At 35.4% G+C, this 22,938-nt stretch overlaps 1 non-coding gene across 1 annotated transcript; it reads left to right on the forward strand.

Annotated features, from left to right (window-relative positions):
- Nucleotides 1-5,475: 5,475 nt before the first annotated feature.
- On the forward strand, nucleotides 5,476-5,582 carry LOC125175801 (U6 spliceosomal RNA). The gene has a single exon (XR_007155976.1). It is a non-coding gene; the product is annotated as a U6 spliceosomal RNA (small nuclear RNA).
- The last annotated feature ends 17,356 nt before the right edge of the window (nucleotides 5,583-22,938 follow it).

Below are 22,938 nucleotides of genomic sequence, written 5' to 3' on the forward strand. Positions count from 1 at the left end.
TTAAAATGTGCAAAACTACCAGAATGCATTCAATTGAGTAAATTTCATAGTAATATTAATAATGACTCTGTGTTTCTTTAAGAATCTTTAAAGGGGATAATGTAACATAAAGTATGAGTCAAGATAGGCTTCGAATAGCTATAGGTTTAAATCTGTCCAGGCTATTTAGTAGTTATGTGAACTCTAGAAAATCTTTTATTTTACAGGTTGTCAGGAGAATTAAATAAGACAATCTGTGGAAGTACTCAGCACACTATCTAATATATAGTTAATGGTTTAAATGCTACTTTACAAAGTTATAAAAGGGACTTCTGGCAAATATGGTGGAATAAGAGAATCCTAAATTCTCCTGGTCTCATGGATACACCTAGATAATACTTACACCAATAGAAATAATACAGAAAATGACCCAAGATTAGCAGAATAGACTTTCCACAGCTAAACATAGGGAAAAGTCTGCATCAAAAATGGTGGGAAGGGCAGAAATATGGTCAGAAACCAAGCTGACCTGCAAGACTATCCACTCAAGGGAGAGCCACCATAAACAAGGAGAAGGGAGAGGAACATACCCCACCCCATGCACCCCAGGCATGGGGGACTTTCACTGAGAAGACCAATTTCCATAACATTTGACTTTGAAAAACAGAGGGGCATAACTCCTAGAGTTCTTACTATCAGTAGGACTTAATGCCTGGAACTTTAAAAAATCAATGGGCTTGGCTCTAGAGATCTAGAGGAAACGGAGTCCCCATCCTTGAGATAGCACAACACAGCCCACAGAGATAGACTATAGAAGCATCAGTTTAAAAAACACCTTGGGTATACTGGAGGGAGACTTGTTTATTAATATCAGAGTGTGTGCTGGAGGGATAGGGGTCTTTGGGACACTTCTCCAAGAACAAAAGAGTTGGCAGGCACCATTTCCTTCTCCCACCTCCCAGCCTAAACAGAGGAACACCTGCAGGAAACAGTGCAGCATGAAAACTCCCCACCTTGCTAACAGTGCTCCCCACTCCTGGGCTCTTCTACTGGCTTGTCCCCTCCAACTGACCCTTGTCAGCTCTCTAAATTGGTTCCAGGTCTCCTCCCACAGCAGACCTGGGCAATCTTTGCTAACACCACATGCTCTGTACCCAGGCTTTTCTTGGACTCCTCCCCTTCCACAAGCCCTTGGCAGGAATCCATCCAAATCAGTACAACAAACATGGCATTGAGCAAACAGTCCCAACAGGGGCCAGCGTCACTATAAAGTGATTCCCACCCCAGACAGAGGGAAAGATAACCACTCACACCAGTTCAACTGAGACCTCAGCAGTGGGAATGGGGCAGATATCTGGTCTGATGGCAGACCTTTTCCACCAATGAAAGTCTTCCAGGAAACAATACAGGGAGGGTGTCCTGTAGTACTACCACACCTCTGGCAAATGACTGCTCTGACTCAGCTCAAGCCCAGATAGCTCACTAACAAAGCAGGGAGCAAACTGTACCCATAGCAGACAAAGAGAGCCATTGCATATAACTGGACTGAAGGCAAAAGTAGCTCAGGCACAATTGTAGGGTGCATGCAACACACATAGGAGACACCCCTGAAGGGCCAGGTTCTGGTGAACATGATATATTGCACTACAGGGCACCAAAGGACCTCTTCTTCATAAGTCCACTACCTGCAAGATCAGGAGACATATCTGACTTTCCTAAGTTATAAAAACAGACACGGAGTTAGGCAAAATGAGGAGACAGAGGAACAGAGGAATATACCCCAAATTAAAGAATATGGCAAAATCACAGCAAAAGAGATACATGAAACAGGGATAAGTCATGCCTAATAGAGAATTTAAAGGAATGGTCATAAAGAGACTCACTGGAATTAAGAAAAAAATGGAGGACTTCAGTGAGACCCTCAAAAGTGATAGAACACATATAAAAGAACCAATCAGAGATGAAGAACTCAATAGCTAAAATTAAAAATATACTAGAGAGAGTAAGAATAGACTAGAAGAAGCAGAAGAATGGATCAGTGATCTGGAGGATAAAGTAATGGGAAGCAATCAAGTGGAACAGGAGAAGTAAAAAGATTAATAAAAAAAATGAAAACGGATTAAGGGAATCCAGTGACACCATCAAGTGTAACAATGTTGATATTATAAGGATCCCAGGAGAAGAGAGAGAAAAGGGTGAAGAAAACATATTTGAAGAAATAATAGCTGAAAATTTCCCTAATGTAGGGAAGCAAACAGAGATCCACATCTACGAGGCAAAGAAAGCTGCCAACAAAATCAGCTCAAGGATGTTCACACCAGGATACATAGTTACTAAAATAGCAAAAAATAGTGATAAAGAGAGAATTTTAAAAGCAGCAAGAGGAAAGAAAATAGTTACATACAAATGAAACCCCATAAAGCTATGAGGTGATTTTTCAGCAGACACTTTGTAGGCCCAAAGGGAGGGACAAGATATAGTCAAAGTGCTGAAAGAAAAAAAAAAAAAAAGCAGCAACCAATAATACTCTATCCAACAAAGCTATATCATTCAGGATTGAAGGAGAGATAGAGTTTCATAGATAACAAAAGTTAAAGTACAACTCAACCAGACTTATAAGAAATGTTAAATAGGATTCTTTAAATGGAAATGGGGGCGCCTGGGTGGCGCAGTCGGTTAAGCGTCCGACTTCAGCTCAGGTCACGATCTCGCGGTCCATGAGTTCGAGCCCCGCATTAGGCTCTGGGCTGATGGCTCAGAGCCTGGAGCCTGTTTCCGATTCTGTGTCTCTCTCTCTCTCTCTGCCCCTTCCCCGTTCATGCTCTGTCTCTCTCTGTCCCCCAAAAAATAAATAAACGTTGACAAAAAAAATAAATGGAAATGAAAGACCATAAACAGGTGTAAGAAAGGTAGGAAGCACAATAGCAGTAAAATTAAGCATATCTATAAAAATCAGTCAAAGATTCACAAAATAAAAGGATATACAGTATGACACTATATACCTAAAACCTGGGTGTGGAAGGAGAGGAGCAAAAATTTAGCATTTTTAGAATGGGCTCAAACTTATGCAACCACCCGCTTAATATAGACTATTATATGCATGAGAAATTATATATAAACCTGATGGTACCCACAAATCAAGAATCCATTAATAGATATGCAAAAAGCAAGGAGAAGGGAATCAAAGTATGCCACTAAAGAAAGCCAGTAAACTGTGAGAGAAAAGAACAAGGGAAAAAAATAACAGAGAGAACTACAAAAACAACTGTGAAACAAGTAAGAAAATGACAAGTCCATATTTATAAATAATTATTTGAATATAAATGGATTAAATGCTCCTATTAAAAGACATCAGGTGATGAATGGATAAAAATTAAGATTCTTCTACAAGTTGCCTACAAGACATTCATTTCAGACCTAAAGATGTATGCAGATTGAAAGTGAAGGGGCGGATAAACATGAATCCTACAAATGGGAGTGAAAAGAAAACTAAAGCAGCAATACTTACATTGAACAAAATATACTTTAAAACAAAGAGTATAACAAGAGACAAAGATGATACCTACTCCGAAAGGAAACAATCCAGCATGAATATGTAACAATTATAAATATTTTTGCACCACAAATGGGAGCATCCAAATACATAAAGCACCTATTAATAAACATAAAGGAAGTAATGGATAGTAATACTACCAATTAAGAAGTAGTTAATTAATAATTAAGTAATAGTAGGGGTGTTAACACCACTTACAATGTTGGATAGATTAGTCAAATAGAAAATCGACAAGGAAACTGTGGCTTTGAATGACTCATTGGAGCAGATGGAGCTACCAGATTTATCCAGAACATTCCATCCTAACACAACAGAATATACATTCTTTTCAAGAGTACATGGACATTCTCCAAAATAGATTGTATGTTAGGCCACAAAAGAAATCTCAAGAAATTCAAAAATATTGAAGTCATACCATGCACCTTTCCAACCACAATGCTATGAAACTAGAAACCAACCACAAGACAGAAATTTGGAAAGTACACAAATACATAAATAACATGGTACTAACCAATGAAAGGGTCAACCAAGAAATCAAAAAGGAAATTTAAAAATACACGGAGACAAAAGAAAATGAAACACAATAGTTCAAAATCTTTGAGATGTAGCAAAAGCTGTTCTACGTGGAAAGTTTATAGCAATACATATCTACCTCAAGAAGCAAAAAATCTGAAATAAATAACTGATCTTAGGCCTAAAGGAGCTATGAAAAGAACAATAAACAAAATCCAAACCAATGAAAGAAAGGAAATAAAGATTAGAGCACAAGTAAATGAAATAGAAACTAAGAAAACCAATTGAACAGATCAATGAAACCAGGAGCTAGTTCTTTGAAAAGATCAACAAAACTGATAAACCTATTGCCAGAGTTATTAAAGAAAAAAAAAAAGGAGAGAGAGAAACAGACACAGAGAAACTCAAATAAACAAAATCAGAAATGGAAGAGGAGAAATAGAATTGACACCTCAGAAATCATAGGATTAGAAGAGAATATTAAGAAAAATGATATGCCAACAAATTGGGCAAGCTGGGACAAATGGATAAAATCCTAGAAACATATAACCTTTCAAAACTGAATCAGGACAATAATAAAAAATTTTAGCAGACTGATTATCAACAATGAAATTGAATTAATAATCAAAAAACTCCCAGCAAACTAAAATCCAGGACCAGATGGCTTCACATCCATCTGTATTTGATGAACACAACCAGAAATTTAAAGAAGAGTTAATATCTATTTTTCTCAAACTATTCCAAAAACAGAAGAAGAAAAACTTCCAAATACATGAGGCTAGCATTACCCTGATACCAAAACCAGATAAAAACACCACAAAAAAGGAGAACTATAGGCCAATGTCTCTGATGAACATAGATGCAAAAGTCCTCAACATAATATTAGCAAACAGAATCCAACACACATTAAAAAAGCATTCATCGCAATCAACTGAGATTTATTTCTGGGATGCAAGTGTGATTCAATATTTGCAAATCAATCGGTGTGATACAACACATCAACAAGAAAAAGGATACAAAATATGATCATTCCAATAGATGCAGAAAAACCATGTGACAAAGTGCAGCATTCATGATATGATATGATATGATATGATATGATATGATATGATGATATGATATGTCAAGAAAGTAGGTTTAGAGGGACCATGCCTCCACATAATATAGGCCACGTATGAAAATCCCACAGCTAACATCATACTCAATGGTGATAAACTGAAAGTTTTCCCCTAACGATCAGGAACAAGATGAGAACATCTCCTCTCACCAATTTTATTGAACATAGTATTAAAAGTCCTAGCCACAGAAATCAGATGATAAAAAGAAATAAAAGGCATCCAAATCAGTAGGAAGTGAAACTTTCACTATTTTCAGATGACATGATATTCTATATAGAAAACCTGAAAGGCTCCATCAAAAAAAATGCTACAGGGCTCGCTTCGGCAGCACATATACTAAAATTGGAACGATACAGAGGAGATTAGCGTGGCCCCTGTGCAAGGATGACACGCAAATTCGTGAAGCGTTTCATATTTTTTGCATGTATGATGACAATATCTATAATCATGTTAAAATAGAAGTCAGCTTTTAATACAGAGATCGTGTGGACATGGACTTTATATGTGGAAAAAATAAATATTTTTTGCACATTTAAAAAAATGCTAGAACTAGGGGCGCCTGGGTGGCGCAGTCGGTTAAGCATCCGACTTCAGCCAGGTCACGATCTCGCGGTCCGTGAGTTCGAGCCCCGCGTCAGGCTCTGGGCTGATGGCTCAGAGCCTGGAGCCTGTTTCCAATTCTGTGTCTCCCTCTCTCTCTGCCCCTCCCCCGTTCATGCTCTGTCTCTCTCTGTCCCAAAAATAAATAAACGTTGGAAAAAAAAAATTAAAAAAAAAAAACTTTAAAAAAAATGCTAGAACTGATATATGAATTCAGTAAAGTCACCGTACAAAATCAACGTACAGAAATATATTGCATTTCTATACATCAGTAATGAAATAGCAGAAAGACAAATTAAGAAGTAAATCCCATTTACAGGTGCACCCAAAACAATAAAATACCTAGGAATAAATGTAACCAAAGTAGCGTAAGACTTCTACCCTGAAAATTATAAAACACTGATGAAAGAAATTGAAGATGATACAAATAAATAGAAATTCTCATGGGTTAGAAGAACAAATATCATTAAAATGCCAATACTACCTAAAGCAATCTACACATTTAATGCAATCCCTATAAGAATACCAACAGTATTTTTCACAGAGCTAGAAAAAATAATCCTAAACTTTGTATTAAATTGCAAAAGACCCTGAATAGCCAAAGCAATCATTAAAAAGAAGAATAAAACCGGAGGTATCACAATTCCAGTTTTCAAGATATTCTACAAACTGTAGTAATCAAAACAGTATGGTACCAACACAAAAACAAACAAACAAACAAACAAACAACAACAAAAAAACAGAACAGAAAGCTCAGAATAGAAAGTCCAGAAATAAACCCATGATTATATGGTCAATTAATCTTTGACAAAGCAGGGAATATTATGCAATGGGAAAAAAAGATAGTCTCTTCATCAAATGGCATTGGGAAAACTGGATAGGTACATGCAAAAGAATGAAAGTGGACCACTTTCTTACATATACACAAAAATAAACTCAAAATGGATTAAGGACCTAAATTTGAGACCATAAACCATAAAAATCCTAGAAGAGAGAATAGGCAGTGATTTCTCTGACATCAGCCATAGCAGCATTTTCTAGATATGTCTCCTAAAGCAAGGTAAACAAAAGCAAAAATAAACTATTGGGACTATGTAAAAATAAAAATCTCCTGAACAGCAAAGGAAACAATCAACAAAACTAAAAGACAACATACTGAATTGGAAAAGATATTTGCAGATGACACATCTGTTAAAGTATCCAAAATATATAAGGAAGATAGACAACTCAACACCAAAAAAACAAATAATCCAGGGATACCTGGGTGGCTCGGTTGGTTAAGCATCTGACCCTTGATTTCAACTCAGGTCACGATCTCATGATTCATGAGACTGAGCCCTCCATTGGGCTCTGTGCTGACAGCCCAGACCCTGCCTGGGATTCTCTTTCTCCCTTTCTCTCTGCCCCTCCACCACCCATGCACACACACTCTCTCTCTCTGTCTCAAAATAAATAAATAAACTTTAAATTAAAAAACAAAATAATCCAATTTGGATTGGGCAAAAGACATGAAGAGATATTCTTCAGGATGGACATACAGATAGGCAACGGACACATCAAAAGATGCTCACTATCACTCACCATCAGAGAGATTCAAGTCAAAACCACAATGAGATATCACCTCCCACATGTCAGAATAGCTAAAATCAAAAATAGAGGAAACATGTTATGAGGATATTGAGAAAAAGGAACCCTTGTGAAATATTGGTAGGAATGCACACTGGTACAGACACTATGGAAAACAGTATGGAGGCTTTTCAAAAAATTAAAAATAGAATTATCATATGACCCAGTAATTGCCATACTGGGCATTTACCCAAATAATATGACAACGCTAAAACAAAAAGGTACATACACCCCTATGTTTATAGCAGGATTATTTACAAAAGATAAGTTATGGAAGTAACCCAAGTGTTCCTCGATAGATGAATGGATAAAGAAGAATGATACATATATACAGAGGAATATTAATCATAAAAAAGAATGAAACCTTGCCATTTGACACAACATGGTTGGATCTAGAAGGTATAATGTTAAATGAATATTTCAGTTAGAGAAAGACAAATACCATATGACTTCACTCATATGTGGAAGAATCAAAACAAAGAAAAAAGAGACAAACAAATGACACCTAACTATAGAGAACAAATAGATGGTTACCAGAGGGGAGATGGGTGAACATTTGCTTGAAATAGGTGAAGGAGATTACGAATACACTTTTCATGACAAGCACTGAGTAATGTATAGAATTGTTGAATCACTATATTGTACATGTGAAACTAATATTACACTGTATATTAATTACACTGGAATTGAGAAAACAAATTCATTAAATAAGAAGTTGTAAAAGGCAAGTAAATACATGAAAAGATGCCCTAATTCATATGTCACAGGCAAATGCAAATCAACACAAAGTAAGATACCACTGCTCACCTATTAGAGTGGCCCAGATCCAGAATACTGACAACACCATGTACTTGTGAGGATGTGAAGCAGAAGAAACTAATCTATTGCTGCTGGGAATGCAAAATGGTACAGCCATTTTTTGGAAGACAGTTTTGTGCTTTCTTGCAAAACTAAACATGCTTTTACCCTATAATCCAGCAAATGCACTTCTTGGTGTTTACCCAAAAAACTGGAAATTTATGTACACCCAAAAATCTGCACGTGGATGTTTATAGCAGCTTTATTCATGATTGCTAAAACTTAGAAGGAACCAAGAAGGCCTTCAGCAAGGAATTGGATAAATAATAAATTCCGAACAATGGAATGTCAGTGCTAAAGAGAAATAAGCCATGAAGCCATGAAAAGATATGGATAAATCTTAAATTTATAACACTGAGTGAAAGAAGACTACATATTGTACGATTTCGACTATTTGACATCCTGATAGAGGCAAAGCTGTGAAGATTATAAAAATATTGGTGGTTGTTAGGGGTGGAAGAGGAGAGATGAATTGGCAGATCACAGATTTTTAGGTGAAAATGCTCTTTACAATATTATAATGATGGATATATGTCATTATACATTTGTCCAAACCCACAGAATGCACAACACCAAAAATGAACGCTAAGATAAACTACAGACTTTGGGTGATTATGATGCGTCAATGTAGGATTTATCCTTGGTAAAAAATGTATTTTGCCTGGCGAGTGATATGATAATGTGGAAGGCTATGTACGTGTGGAGGCAGGGAGCACATGGGAAATCTCTGTATTTTCCTCTCAATGTTAATGTCAACCAAAAACTGCTCTAAAAAAATAAAGCCTTAAAAATTATTTTAAGTTACAGAAGTGTAAAAATATTTGCAGGCTGCCATGAGCATGTGTTACTTTAGTGAGTAAAAAATCAAGTAAAACATTTAAATAAAATTATGAAAAACAAATATTATGAAACACACACTTGTGAATTGGTCTAGATTTTTTTCTTCTATATATCACTATACTTATACCTAGAAAATCATTTTTTGAATACGAACGCCATGCGTTCATGGAAAATGGTATGAAAGTTCCTCAAAAAATTAAAAATAAAACTACCATAGAGTCCACCAATTCTCCTTTTTGGTATATATCTAAAAGAATTGAAATCAGAATCTTAAAGAAAGATCTGAACAATCATGTTCACTGCAGCAGTAGTCACGATCACAATGGCCAAGATGGGGAAACAACCCACATATGTGTCCGTGGTATACAGCCATTTGCAACAACATAGATGGCCTGACAACAGGGCCAGGGGATATTATGCAAAATAAATAAGCCATATTGACCTAAAAGAACAACTATATGATCCCAGTTACACAAAGTATCTGAAACAGTCAAAGTTACACAAGCAGAGGGTAGAAAGGTAGTTACTAAGGATTGGAGACAAGAGGAAATATGGAGGTGTGTCAAAAGGTGCAAAGTTTTAGCCAGGCAAGATGAATAAGTCCTAGAGATCTACCATATGACATAGTGACTATAATTAACAATATTGTATTATACACTTATAATTTGCTAAGAAAGTAGATTTTCTGGTGTATTCTTATCATAAAAGAAAAACAATAAAGAGAGTGAAAGGAAATGTTTAAAAGTGATGAATGTGTTTATGGCATTGATTATGGTGAATTTTATGAGTGAATCTTTCTCTCTAAACTAATCAAGTTGCATACATTAAATAAGTACAGCTTTTTGAATGTACAAAAAAAATGTTTTGTTTTGTGTTATTTTTCTGTGGAAAATCATGAAATATCTTGATGTAATGACTTGTGATTCAAATAAATGGGTATAGAACTGTTAATGGTAACTTACACTATTTCCCAAGCCAATTGCCCTACTCTTCTCTTTATAATTATACTATTTGTTGATTGTGCATGTTTACAGTAGAAAAAAATAACTCATTATTTTATTAATTTATTCAACAGATATTTACTGTGTGACTAATATTTGCCCAGCATGTTCCATTTCTGATATGCAGAAAAAAAGCATTGCTGATATGAAACTAATTTTTAATGGATATAGACAGACATTAAAAATAATTAATATGGCAGAAGGTGCCAACTGCTATTATGATAAATAAAAAAGGGCAAATGGACTAAGTAGCAAAGTAGAAGAGTATTTGCAATTTTTTTTTAGTTTATTTATTTATTCATTTTGAGAGAGACAGAGATAGCTCCAGTGGAGGAGGGGCAGAGAGAGAATCTCAAACAGTCTCAGTGCTGTCAGTGCAGAGCCTGATGTGGGGCTTGAACCTATGAAACCACGAGATCATAACCTGAGCCGAACCCAAGAGTCAGATATTCAACCAACTGAGCCACCCAGTCGCCCCAAGTATTTGCAATTTCAAATAATAATTATAAGTGAAAAATTTCTGAGAAGCTGATGTGATCAAAGACTGGAAGAAAATGGTGGAGTGAGCCACATGATCATCTGGAAAGAGAATGTCTGGCACAAGGGGAAAACGCTCAAAATGCCTCATGAGGTGGGGTCTTGTCCAGGTGTTGCAGGAAGAGCTTCAGAGGGATGCCAAGTGGAGAGTGGGAGATGAGATCATACAAGTAGTATGAGTCCAAACAGTATGGGGCAATGTCAGCCTTATTAAGACTCTTTGCTAGCACTGATTAAGATAGAAAGAAATGGAGGATTTTCAACATGGTCAGACTTATATTACTAGTATCATGCCGGCTGCTGTTTTGAGAATAGATATGGGAGAAGGAGAGTGGAAGCAGACAGACTAGCCAGCTATGAGGTTATTCCAATAGTCAAGGAAGGCAGATAGGGTGTATCAATGACTACCACTGTTGCTTTTTAGCCCTTACCTTACTTAACCTCTTTGACATAGTGGATCACTCATTCTTCCATGGAACTTAAACATTTTATTTAACCTCTAGGCCACCACGTTTACCTGGTTTCCTTCTTAGAAGTCCAGTAAAGTGGTTTTCAGTTTAGGGTTGTTTGATGTCCCTCTCCCTTCCCCTATCTCTTTATCTGATTCCTACCCACTTCCTGGACATCTAAAAGATTGTCTCTGGGTACAGTCATGGGAGGCTTTTCCTCCAAAGCCTCCCACTTCCCAGGTGATCTCATTCAATCTCAGAGGTTTAAATAGCATTGATAAGAAGATACCTAAATTTGCATCTGAATCTGTGACTTCTACTCCAACCAATGCTCCCTCTAACCAACTGCCTATTCACCCTATGTGACACATGGGTGTTTCTTAGATCTCAGCAAATTAACACATTGCAAATCAAACTCCAGATTTTTTTTTCCCCAGAAACCCTTCTCCCATATTCTCACATATTTTGATGACTAACATTTCGTGTTTGTTAGTTACTTAAGTCAGATTTACTGGACTCACCCTTGATTCTTTTCTTTCCTCCCTCTACATTGGGTCCTTCAGTAAATTCTGTCTGCTCTGCTTTCAAAATATAGCACAAATTCAATCACTTCACCCCATGCCTACTATCTTAACAGTGGTTCAGTCTCGAACATCTTGTACTTGTAATAGTTTCCTAATTGATCTCCTCTATCTTCATCCCTGGCCTCAATGGTCAATTATTTACTTAAACAGCACTCAGACAAATCATTTGAGATCTTAAGTTGGATCTTTCAAAATCCTTCAATGTCTTCCTTTATTACTAGTAAGAAAAGCAACTCTCAAAAAAAAGTAGCGGCTCTTGTTGCAAATTAATTGATTCCAAGGCCTGAGATATAGATGTCCATCCCCTAGGATTGATCAGCCATGACAATAGTCCCCAGCAGTTTTGTGGAGTTCTTAATAAGAGTGAAGAGACTTATAAATAAAAAGAGTATACATCTGTAGGTCTGTAAGGTCTTGCCATAATAAGAGAGAAAAAGAGACAGGCCAGGTTTTTAGCACTTCTGCCGTGACTCTGGCTCTACTTTCAAGGCAGAATGTATGAATATAATGAAATAGACTCAGTACCTCTCACATTTCTAATGGAATCTCCCTCTACAGTTTTCTCCATCGTATCTCCCTGCCTCTCAAAGACATACTCTCGTATTCTGTATTCTCATCTATTAACACAGATTACTTTTCATTTAGAACACAATCCTATTCTCTCAAATGACAAAAACAATAGTCAAATGTTTATTGTGTTAATAAACTTTTGACAAGTTATTGAAAGATGAACTATGTTTTGACCGTACCGCAGAAACTGCTTATATTTGTTAGCAAATATATTGTTAAAATATGTTTCCTTTCATAATACAAAGTTATACTGCAAGCAAAAATATTTTAAAATAGTCCTTTTAATCCTAGATGAAATAAACTTCTCATGATTAGCTGCATAATTACATATCTGTGAGCAGTGTGAAGTCATGAGTCTCAACACAAATATAACCTAAATAAACACATCCAGCATCTAATAAACTTTCCTCAGCAATGTATCTTATTTGTTGTACATTTTTTTCAAATATACACATTTATTATGCATCTAAGAATTTCAATACAGAGACATGTATTCCACGAGAATAACATGCAAAATTAATTGTAGTTTTCAGTAACTTTGATTGTGAATTAATTCATAATAAAAGAAGTCAAAGTAAGCACATTATCTTTCTCTTTCATTGCACAATGGATTAATTACCTTTGCACTGCACCCTATTTATTATGGTGTTAGAAGAGATGAAACATTTTGAGAGAAATTAAAAGTGTACTAATGAAGGCAATCACGTTGGTATTTAATTTCTCTAGGGAGTAAAAAGTAGAACCCAAATAAAACAATGATCCATCTTCCTAAATATCTTTAATATAGTGTATCCTTGATTACTGAGGCTTGTAAACTTGTTCGTGTTTAATTAAGGCCGACTGGGCAGAAATATCTTTTTTTAACAGGGTGGCCTTTTTCTTTCTCTTTCTTTCTTTCTTTCTTTCTTTCTTTCTTTCTTTCTTTCTTTCTCTTTCTTTCTTTTTCTTTCTTTCTTTCTTTCTTTCTTTCTTTCTTTCTTTCTTTCTTTCTTTCTTCTTTCTACTAATCTGCTCCACATTATTTTTTTAAAAAAACTGGTATAATTAACACCAACGTGTTTTGGGGTCCTTAAGTACTTTATTATTTTTTAATGTTTATCACTTATTTCTGAGACAGGGAGAGAGAGAGAGAGAGAGAGAGAGAGAGAGAGAGAAACAGTGTCAGCAGGGGTGGGGGAGGGACAGAGAGAGGGGGAGACACAGAATCTAAAGCTGGCTCCAGGTCTGAGCTGTCAGCAGAGAGCCCGATGTGGGGCTTGAACCCACATCTTGGTCTTGAGACCAAGACCTGAGCTGAAATCAAGAGTTAGATGCTTAACCGACTGAGCCACCCAGGGGCCGCATTATGTCCTTTAATATAAAATATTGCATCAGCCCTAAAAGCAAGGCTATGTCTCCACCAGTTGTCAGGTTAACTTCTTTCATAAATACTCCAAATGGCAAGTGTCTTTATGAAATTAGATTGAGGAATATGTTGGCATGCAGTTTAAAACACCCTGAAGGATTATATTTTTCCAAGTGATAATAAAATTTATATATATATATATATAATTAAAATTTATTTTATAACTATCTTTAAGTTTTTACATTTAAAATTTTGTTTAATTTAGTTATTTATATTATTCATAACATAAATAATATAAATATAATTTAGCTTATAATTTTAAAATCTATAATTTATTCATACTATTTAAAATATAAATAATATAATTGTAATATGTAGATTTATGCATTTTTAAATATGTAGTTATATACAAATTTATATATATGTATATTTTTATTAAATGAGGAAGTGAGGCTTTCTTCATTGAATGCTATGTCCAAGGGTGTAATTTCTGGGCTCATTTTATTTTCATTTAGTACCCTGAATTCTTTTGTTATAAGCTCTCATATTCTTTTGTATAAAGATTGTAACCAGAATAGCATTCTTACAAACACTCCCACATTATTTTGGGTCAACTTTGGAATAACCAACTAATTATTTCCTATTATATAGAATAATGACATAGTTATTTATCAGTGTAAAATAATAACAATTCATTTAAAGTAGTTATAAACTTAGGTATTATCAAGACACTTAATAAGTATTAAAATGTGTAAAATTGTACTCAAGATAATGTCAGTTTACTCTATTTTAATATTGCCATTTTAATCATAGATGATAAACGTTCATGACAATTCATATTGTCATGCTAATTTATGTCATTCATTTATAGTGGTTTATTGCAAGAGAAGCAGCTAGCCACTATGTATTTTTTTTCAGAGTTATTTTTATATCAGTTTGTTTGCTGAAAATATGATATCCAACTGAAGTGACTTATACAGTTAAGGCCTTTACTATCTCTCTTATTTGGGCCAGCACATACACCTACCAAAAACACATGTTGCACCTTGCACAGTACCAGGAACACATTCTCATCATGGTGGACAGTAGTTACATATAGACTTACCAAGAGCATACCTCCCTAGGTTTGGTCAGTGCCAAGCTGCACAAACAAACGCAGAAAATCGCCCAGCAATTTGGAAGGAGGCAGGTGCAAGTTTCAACTGCTCAATAACAATAAGGAAAGCTCAAGCTGTTCTCATCTTCCTGGTCTACTACCGTCCTCACTACATACCCTCTCTGGGTAGCTGACACAAATTTAAGAATCTCGTTACTCACACCACAATAGACAAAAGCAGAAAAAGCAGAGGTTGGTGAAGGTTATTTTACTTCATGCACTTAGCTTTTTAGATTGGAGAACAAAATTTGCTAAAGCATAACTACAAAGTCCCACTTGCATCTCACTGGCCAGAAGTGTTGATACACCTGCTCTAGATCATTGATTAACCAAAGGGAATGTGGGGCACCTGCCTGGGTGGCTCAGTCAGTTGAGCGATCAATTCTTGTTTTATGCTCAAGTCATGATCCCAAAGTGGTGGGATTGAGCCCTGAATGGGACTCTGGGCTGAACGTGGATCCTGCTTGGGATTCTTTCTCTTCCTCTGCCCCTCTCCCTGACTTGTGCTATCCCTCTCTAAAAATAAATAAATCTTAGAAAAATTATATCATCCCAATGTTGTACTGACTTAAACTTTTTGTAACATTTTAGACTCATTTCTAGGAAATATTATCTTAAAGAAAAGCTAAAAAATAACTGTCAATTTAGCTTATTTAGGATCTTTTTAACTTTCTAGAAGAAAATAAATATATCCATTATATTCAAATCACACTAATATTTGAAAATGTGAAGGCAAAAATATATAGTGAACAACTTTAAAGAGAAAAAAAAAAACAAAAACAAAAGCACCTGCTTTTGCTCATGTTAAGACCAATAGGAGACTTTATTCCCTAGAAAGTTATTATTTTTTATGAATCTGTTGTCTTAAGAAACAAGTGCGAGGGGCGCCTGGGTGGCGCAGTCGGTTAAGCGTCCGACTTCAGCCAGGTCACGATCTCGCGGTCCGTGAGTTCGAGCCCCGCATCGGACTCTGGGCTGATGGCTCAGAGCCTGGAGCCTGTTTCCGATTCTGTGTCTCCCTCTCTCTCTGCCCCTCCCCCGTTCATGCTCTGTCTCTCTCTGTCTCAAAAATAAATAAACATTAAAAAAAAATTAAAAAAAAAAAGAAACAAGTGTGAGCATAATGAGCACTGAGGGAAAGAAACCACAAATGTTTCCTCATTTCTTTGGCTGCACAAACTACAAAGTTTCTCTGAATAATGAAAGTAAGAAAGAAAATTATTTGAAGCTTAGGGAGTCATAGCTTAACAGGGTGAAAAGAAATGGCCTTGGCCAAGACAGGTCAAGGAATCTGGAAGACAAAAGCAAATAGACCTTTTCTTCCCAAGACAGCACCACAGTGGGACAACTATTAACATTTTTAACCCTTGTGCTGTGTCCTACAGAGGCAACAAGAGGACATTTGTCAGGCCTGAGTTGGGTCATGTGCCTGTGTACATGAGTGACACTCCCATTAATATTATCTATTGTGCAAAGAGATTGTTCTCACAGAAAAATTGGGCTCCTCTTACTAAAAAAAAAAAAAAAAAAAAAAAAAAAAAAAAAAAAAAAAGAGAGAGAGAAAGAAGTCATGAAGGATAGGAAAAATATAATATTCATTATATTCGATCCTTTGGTGGTCCAACATCCACACACCATTGTCTACATTCATTTATTTTAAAATTCCACAAGAAAAACAACAATGCATGCTTAACTGAATCCACATGCAACTCCTACCCACAGAGATAGCATCCTATATGTCCTATTTCGTGCATTCTGGGATATGTGAAACGCGTTTTTCCCCCTCTTAGACAAAGTCTTGTTCTTATTGAGGTAAACCGCATGGAAAATGTATTCATATGGGCCCCAATAGAAAATGGCAGAGGGTGAAAATAAAAAGTAGAAAATGTACGCACATGCTGAGACATACACACACACCGACGACAAAGAAGGTAAAAGTAGGGACTGTGGTCTTGTACTTATGTAACTGATAACCAGTTGAGACTGATTTTCATGACTTCCACTCTGATAACGCATTCCACGTTCCCCAAGGTTTTAGCTAGCATTATGAGATGCTTTTGCAGGATCTTAATTAATACCAGGGGAAGATGCAGCTCAGCTTTCATTTCAAGGACTTTTTGTTCTTCTATCACATAGATAGTCCAGAGCAAGGGGTAATGTAGGTAGATGCACCTCCACACCAATGGTTAAAGCATGATGCTCTTTGGATTTCCTAGTCAGAAAATGGCATTTTCATGGGTGTACATAATTTCTAGACAAATAGAAGTTCTATTTATGAATTTTTTTTTTGTGCATTTGTATTTGTTTACAGAACTTTTATCAGTACCCCACTATGAGTTTTTATTTCAAGTATCCATTTAACTTTTGTCAAGTCTTAAAAGTGGTTCATTGTTGCTTTGCTTTTAAGGATTGCCTCCACTAATTTGGCACAGGACCTTCAAGAATGATAATCTCTTCAAATGGAAAAGTCTTAAAGACAAAGTCTCCATAGCCTAAAATAGCAATTTAAATCTGAGTTGAAAACACTAAATATTGCTTATTCACATCTGGACCAGTGAACAACCAACTGATATAAGTGAGAAAGGCTAAAATGGTGTTCCAACCGTACCTTCTGGAACCAAATTTCCTGAGTCAGAATCTTCCTGGCATTACTGCTCTCAAGCTGTGTAACCTTAGGTTGATTAGTTAATATCATTTAAGCCGCGGGTGACTTATCTCTAAAATAGGGATGCACTGAAACCTATGTTATGGGTCAAATTATTTCATTCATGTAATTTGTTTTCCTTTCTTTTTTTTTTCGTGTTTATTTATTTTTGAGAGAGAGAAGGAGAGAGACAGAGTGAGAGTGGGAGAGGGGCAGAGAGAGAGATGCAGAATCTGAAGCAGGCTCTGAGCTGTCAGCATAGAGCCTGACGCGGGGCTCCAACTCACCAACCCTGAGATCATAACCTGGACCGAAGTTGGACACTTCACTGTCTGACCCACCCAGGTGCCCCTCATGTAATGTTTTTAAATGTAATATAATTAAAATAATTTAGGCACTGAAAATTCTCAACAAATATTAGCTGTTTTATTATCTCTTAAGAGGGCTTATTTTGAGTATACCCAGTTCTAAAAATTTTGTTTCCTTGTTAAGGTATTAAGGAATACAGTGATGACGATAACAATTACAAGGTATGTGCTCTGATGATAACAATTGCAAGGTATGTACCAGACTGCCTGGGATCTGCTACTTAGCCTCTGTACGATCTTACATCAGTTGCTCAGTCTCTCATTTTGGCTTTTATATATATATATATATATATATATATATATATATATATATAAATATATATATATATAAATATATATATAAATATATATATATATATATAAATATTTATATATATATATAAAATGGGGTAAATAATAGTAACCTCTTAAGACACAATCGTGTGAGGTGTTACCAATATTTTAAAGCACTTGGAAAGAAGGTTAGAGTGTACATTTTATCAGCCTACTATATTTTAATGGAAAACATACCTTTTAAAAATTTTTAAATAATTCATTGGCATTGTCAGAGAGTATTGTGTGTTTATGTGTATGTGTGTATATATAGAGATACATACTTTTCATGAATTTTAAATTATGAAAGAAAAATATCATCTGAAAATGTTTGTTGTCTTCTTTAAAAAAAAACAGAAAAGAAAAACATAGCTATTTATAAAACTTTGACCTAACCTTGATTTTGGGTTATGTTATACAGTAGAATGGCAAGATTGAAACAAGTCAATGAACCTTTAAAACCATGACAACTTCGGGGGGAAGTATCTTATCTCTAAACACAAAATTCTAAAAAACACAGATTATCCAGTAGGAAAATACTTATTAAAAATTAACATCTTCCAGCACAAACTATGGTAATATATAAAAGCATGTAAGTTCCCAGCACAAAACTAAAAATGAAGAATGTGGTTAAAATAAAAGTTATTAAAATTTCTTTCTCCTGAGACATGTAACAAAATAAAACACGGAAGCACGGAAGACGGGAAATCGCTGAAACAACAAATAATAGGCAGCCAGCAATTTACATGAAAGAGCTAGATGGAGAAGAGCCACAGTGGAGAAGATAAAAGAAATATTATAAAGGTGTGCATTTTAAATAAAGAACATATTTAAATGCCATCTTGAGGAATAATTCAAAATCATATTTAATGCTGTCACAAATTTTGGAAAGGCAACAATAGTACAGTGCACACCTATTAGTATTTTCTTTATGCTGGCCATGTAAGTGGGCAGAAGTGCTTTTGAATAGTCTTTCACTTTCTTCATCCCGACGAGTTTCACTCTATTTAGCTGAGTGCTGATTATCACCTCTCAAGAAATAGGCTGCCCATTGCATGATTTCTTTTTTCTCCTTCTGTCTTTCATGTGCAAGCTAACTTGAGTTATTCTACGGAGAATAGTGCAAACGTAAGATAACACACATTTTCATCTCACTCTATGGCCCTGGGAATCGTCGAGCGTGATCGTAATTTCCATTTTGGTCCTGTTAGAATGTGAATAATTCCAGTCATTACTTATTGAAAAGAGATAGGCATTAGGGAATGGGCACGGGTAGCATACAAAGGTGTTTTCTGCAGTTCTTGGCAACCCAGATCCAGGTTCTGAGGATCTGGCAAACTATTTTTTTTCTTTCTTATTCAGATTTTGTTTCTTTTCTTTCCTTCCCAAGCCTAGGATGCAAAGATTGAGAGAGAAAACACACTGTGTTTATTATTGATAACTATACCGAATATTTCTAAGAGCATGAAGTGTGTAATTGTAGTATTGTGGATCTGGATAGTTATTTTATCATGTAATTCTCGATGTTGACAGAGAGCCTTATTGTAACTTCAATTTTTAATTCGTATTTATACGTTTTTGGTCACATTCACCAAACCAACAATAGCCAGAATAGTGACTTTTTGAGAAATGGAAGATTTTCCATTTCTTCTTTGGCTCATATTCATAATTTAACTTCAGTTAGATTATATACTTACTAGATGTGCTTGGGTGGCTCGGTTGAGTGTCTAACGTCTGCTCATGTTATGATCTCCTGGCTTGTGGGTTCAGGCCCTGCTTGGCGCTCTGTGCTGACAGCTCAGAGCCTGGAGCCTGCTTTGGATTCTGTGTCTCCCTCTCTCTCTGCCCCTTCCCTGTTCCTCATCTCTCTTTCTCTCTGTCTCTCTCTCTCTCTCTCAAAAATAAACATTAAAAAATAATAAAGATTATATATTACCATAAATTTACTTTTAAAGGAGAAAGATAATAAAAAAATAGACACAATTCCACATCTTAGAGAAAACCATCTGCAATATTTTTGTTTTTCTGACATTAAAAATGTTTTAAAAGTGGTACCAGGCTGACTCGGCGGAGTGTGTGATCCTCAATCTCAGGGTTGTGAGTTCTAGCCCCATGTCAGGGAAGACTTTACTTTAAAAAAGTTATAAAACACTGTATTTTGAACATTTAACTCAAAAATTAGAAATAATTTGTTTTCTTTTTAATACAGGGACTTTTGTAACATCATTCTCATCAATAGAGATCATATATTAGGTGTTCAGAATGAGTCAAAAACTGTCCTTGGCCATGACTGGTGTTATTATATTTAATCTTTATACCTACCTTTTGAGATAGTTAGGCAGGATTATTATCACCATTTATTGCCTTTTACTGACAAAGACACAGCCACAAACACATTAAGAACTTGGCCTTGGACTCACAATAAAGTGAAAGCGCGAATTTGAAGTAGACAGGCTGACGCCTGAGCTGTGCAGTTAAAGCCATGCCTGCTTAAAGCCACCAAATATGATTGTAGGCCTAAACTATAACTTATGTAACCCATCTTTTTCATTTGTGCCATGGCCTTTCTTTAAAAACAAGATTGTTACTGTAAACAATTCTAAATATTTTTCCATCACAGAATATTACTATTTTCTTTATAGTTTCCAAATATAGTAAGGTAACTACAATATTTTAAATTTTAATAGTTTCCATCCTTGAATTGCACATGAGATAAACTGTTAATGTAGCTTCATTGGTAAATTAAATTGTTGTTATTGTTCTTCTGTGAATACGTTCACAAGTTTTCAAATTTCTATGGGTAGGCTTGATTCTGTCTTTCTTGTACATCTGAGCTCTCCTTCCCATCTTCAAGTGCATGAACACAGCTGTCCACTGATTTTGCTTTCTTGCCAGAGACAAGTGTGATTTAATTTGCTTAAAACAAATGAATAAATAAAGATTATATATGAATAGTATATCATGGACTATTAACACTAAAAAGGAGGGCAATTCTGCCATTTGTGACAACACGGGATGAACCTGGGGAACATTATGCTAAGTGAAATAAGTGAGATTTGGAAAGACAAATACTACATGATCTGGTTTATGTGTGGAATCTAAAATAATCAAACTCATCGAAGCAGACAGTAGAATGGTTGTTGTAAGAGACTAGGGGGAGAGAGAAAAAAGGGATGTGTTCGCCAAGGGTACAAATTTTCAGTGATGTTCTCAAGATTTAATGTATAGCAGGAAGACTGTAATTAACAATATTGTATGGTCTACTTGAAATTTGTAAGAGGTCACAGATCTTAAGCATCCTCACCACAACAAAAGGAAGAGAAGGGAGGAGAGGAGAGGAGAGGAGAGGAGGGGAGGGGAGGGGAGGGGAGGGGAGAAGAGAAGAGAAGAGAAGAGAAGAGAAGAGAAGAGAAGAGAAGAGGAGAGGAGAGGAGAGGAGAGAAGGAAAGAAAGGAGAAGGAAAGGAAAGAAGAAAGAAATAGTAACTATGTAAGGTGATGGATAAGTTAATTATAGTGATCATTTCACAATGTATGTTTATACAAAAACATCAAGTACTACATCTAACTGCATACAACTTTAATTTTCATTTATACTTCAGTAAAGCTGAAAACATGAAAAAAATAGAAGTTTAAAATGTGATCCGCAGCCAAGCTTTCTTTATTGTGTTCTGCAAATATGTATGCATATCTTAAGAAACAAAGAAACAAATATGAAGGAAATACATAAAAGAGATGAAAACATAAGTGACCTGAATAAATGGATGGGGATCGCATGTCTTTAGAGATAATAAGTCAGTGTTGTAAAATTATAAATTCTGATTATTTTGGAATTCAAAGCAATCAACATTTTAAAAACATCAATACATATTTTGAGAGAGAAAGTAGGTAACAAGATGGATCAAAAGTTCATCTAATAAACCTAAGTCAGTAATTAATAAATGCAAATAACCAGGGCGACTGGGTAGCTCAGTCGGGTAAAAGTCCAACCCTTGGTTTCAGCTTAGGTCTTGATCTCACAGTTTGTGAGTTTGAGCCCCATCTCGGGTTCTGCACTGACAGTGCAGAATCTGTTTGGGATTCTGTTGCCCTCTCTCTGTGTCCATCCCTCACTTGCTCTCTATCTCTCTCAAAATAAATTAAAAAAAAGAACTTAAGGAGTATTTTTTAAAAATGCAAATAACCACGAAAATTCAGAGAAAAAGGGATTGACAAGAAGGTATACTCTTACTACAAAATGGAACATTATATAGGACTGAATTAATCGAAACCTTAAAGTACTAAGGAATGATGGGTCAATAAAAAATAATTAAAATATCTAAAATAAATTTACATGAGATAATTTAAGAGAGAGATGAAATTGTTTCTAGCAGTGGTATGTCATACAATTCAATAAATGAGGCTGGGAAAAGTTATTAGTTATGTGGAAACAGTAATAATAATAACTTTTTATCACATTTTTATGATAATGTTAGGTTATGCTCACATGTACTCCAATTTAGGCAAAACTATCTTTATAAATTTGGTTTTAGAACATATTTCTAAGCATTCCACAAAATATAGAAATATATGTCTATATAATAATCAAATACTTCTATGGTTAAAAAAATAAGTCAACATTAAATGGCATGTTCTAAAACAGCATCACATTTGACAGATAAAGGCTAATTAAATTAAAAAGATAAATAGAATCAACATAGTAAAAATGAATAAACATCTCCACAGTAAAAGGCCAACAATGAGCCGATATTTTATACAAAATAAATACAAGTATTCCATACCTGAACACTTTATTATGATGGAAATTAATCCATGAACAGACACCAGGATTCATTTATGACATGGTCACATTACAAAGATTTTATCAATATCCAGTATACACAAAG

This window comes from Prionailurus viverrinus, chromosome C2 (assembly GCF_022837055.1).
Source record: "Prionailurus viverrinus isolate Anna chromosome C2, UM_Priviv_1.0, whole genome shotgun sequence".
Lineage (NCBI taxonomy): Eukaryota > Metazoa > Chordata > Mammalia > Carnivora > Felidae > Prionailurus > Prionailurus viverrinus.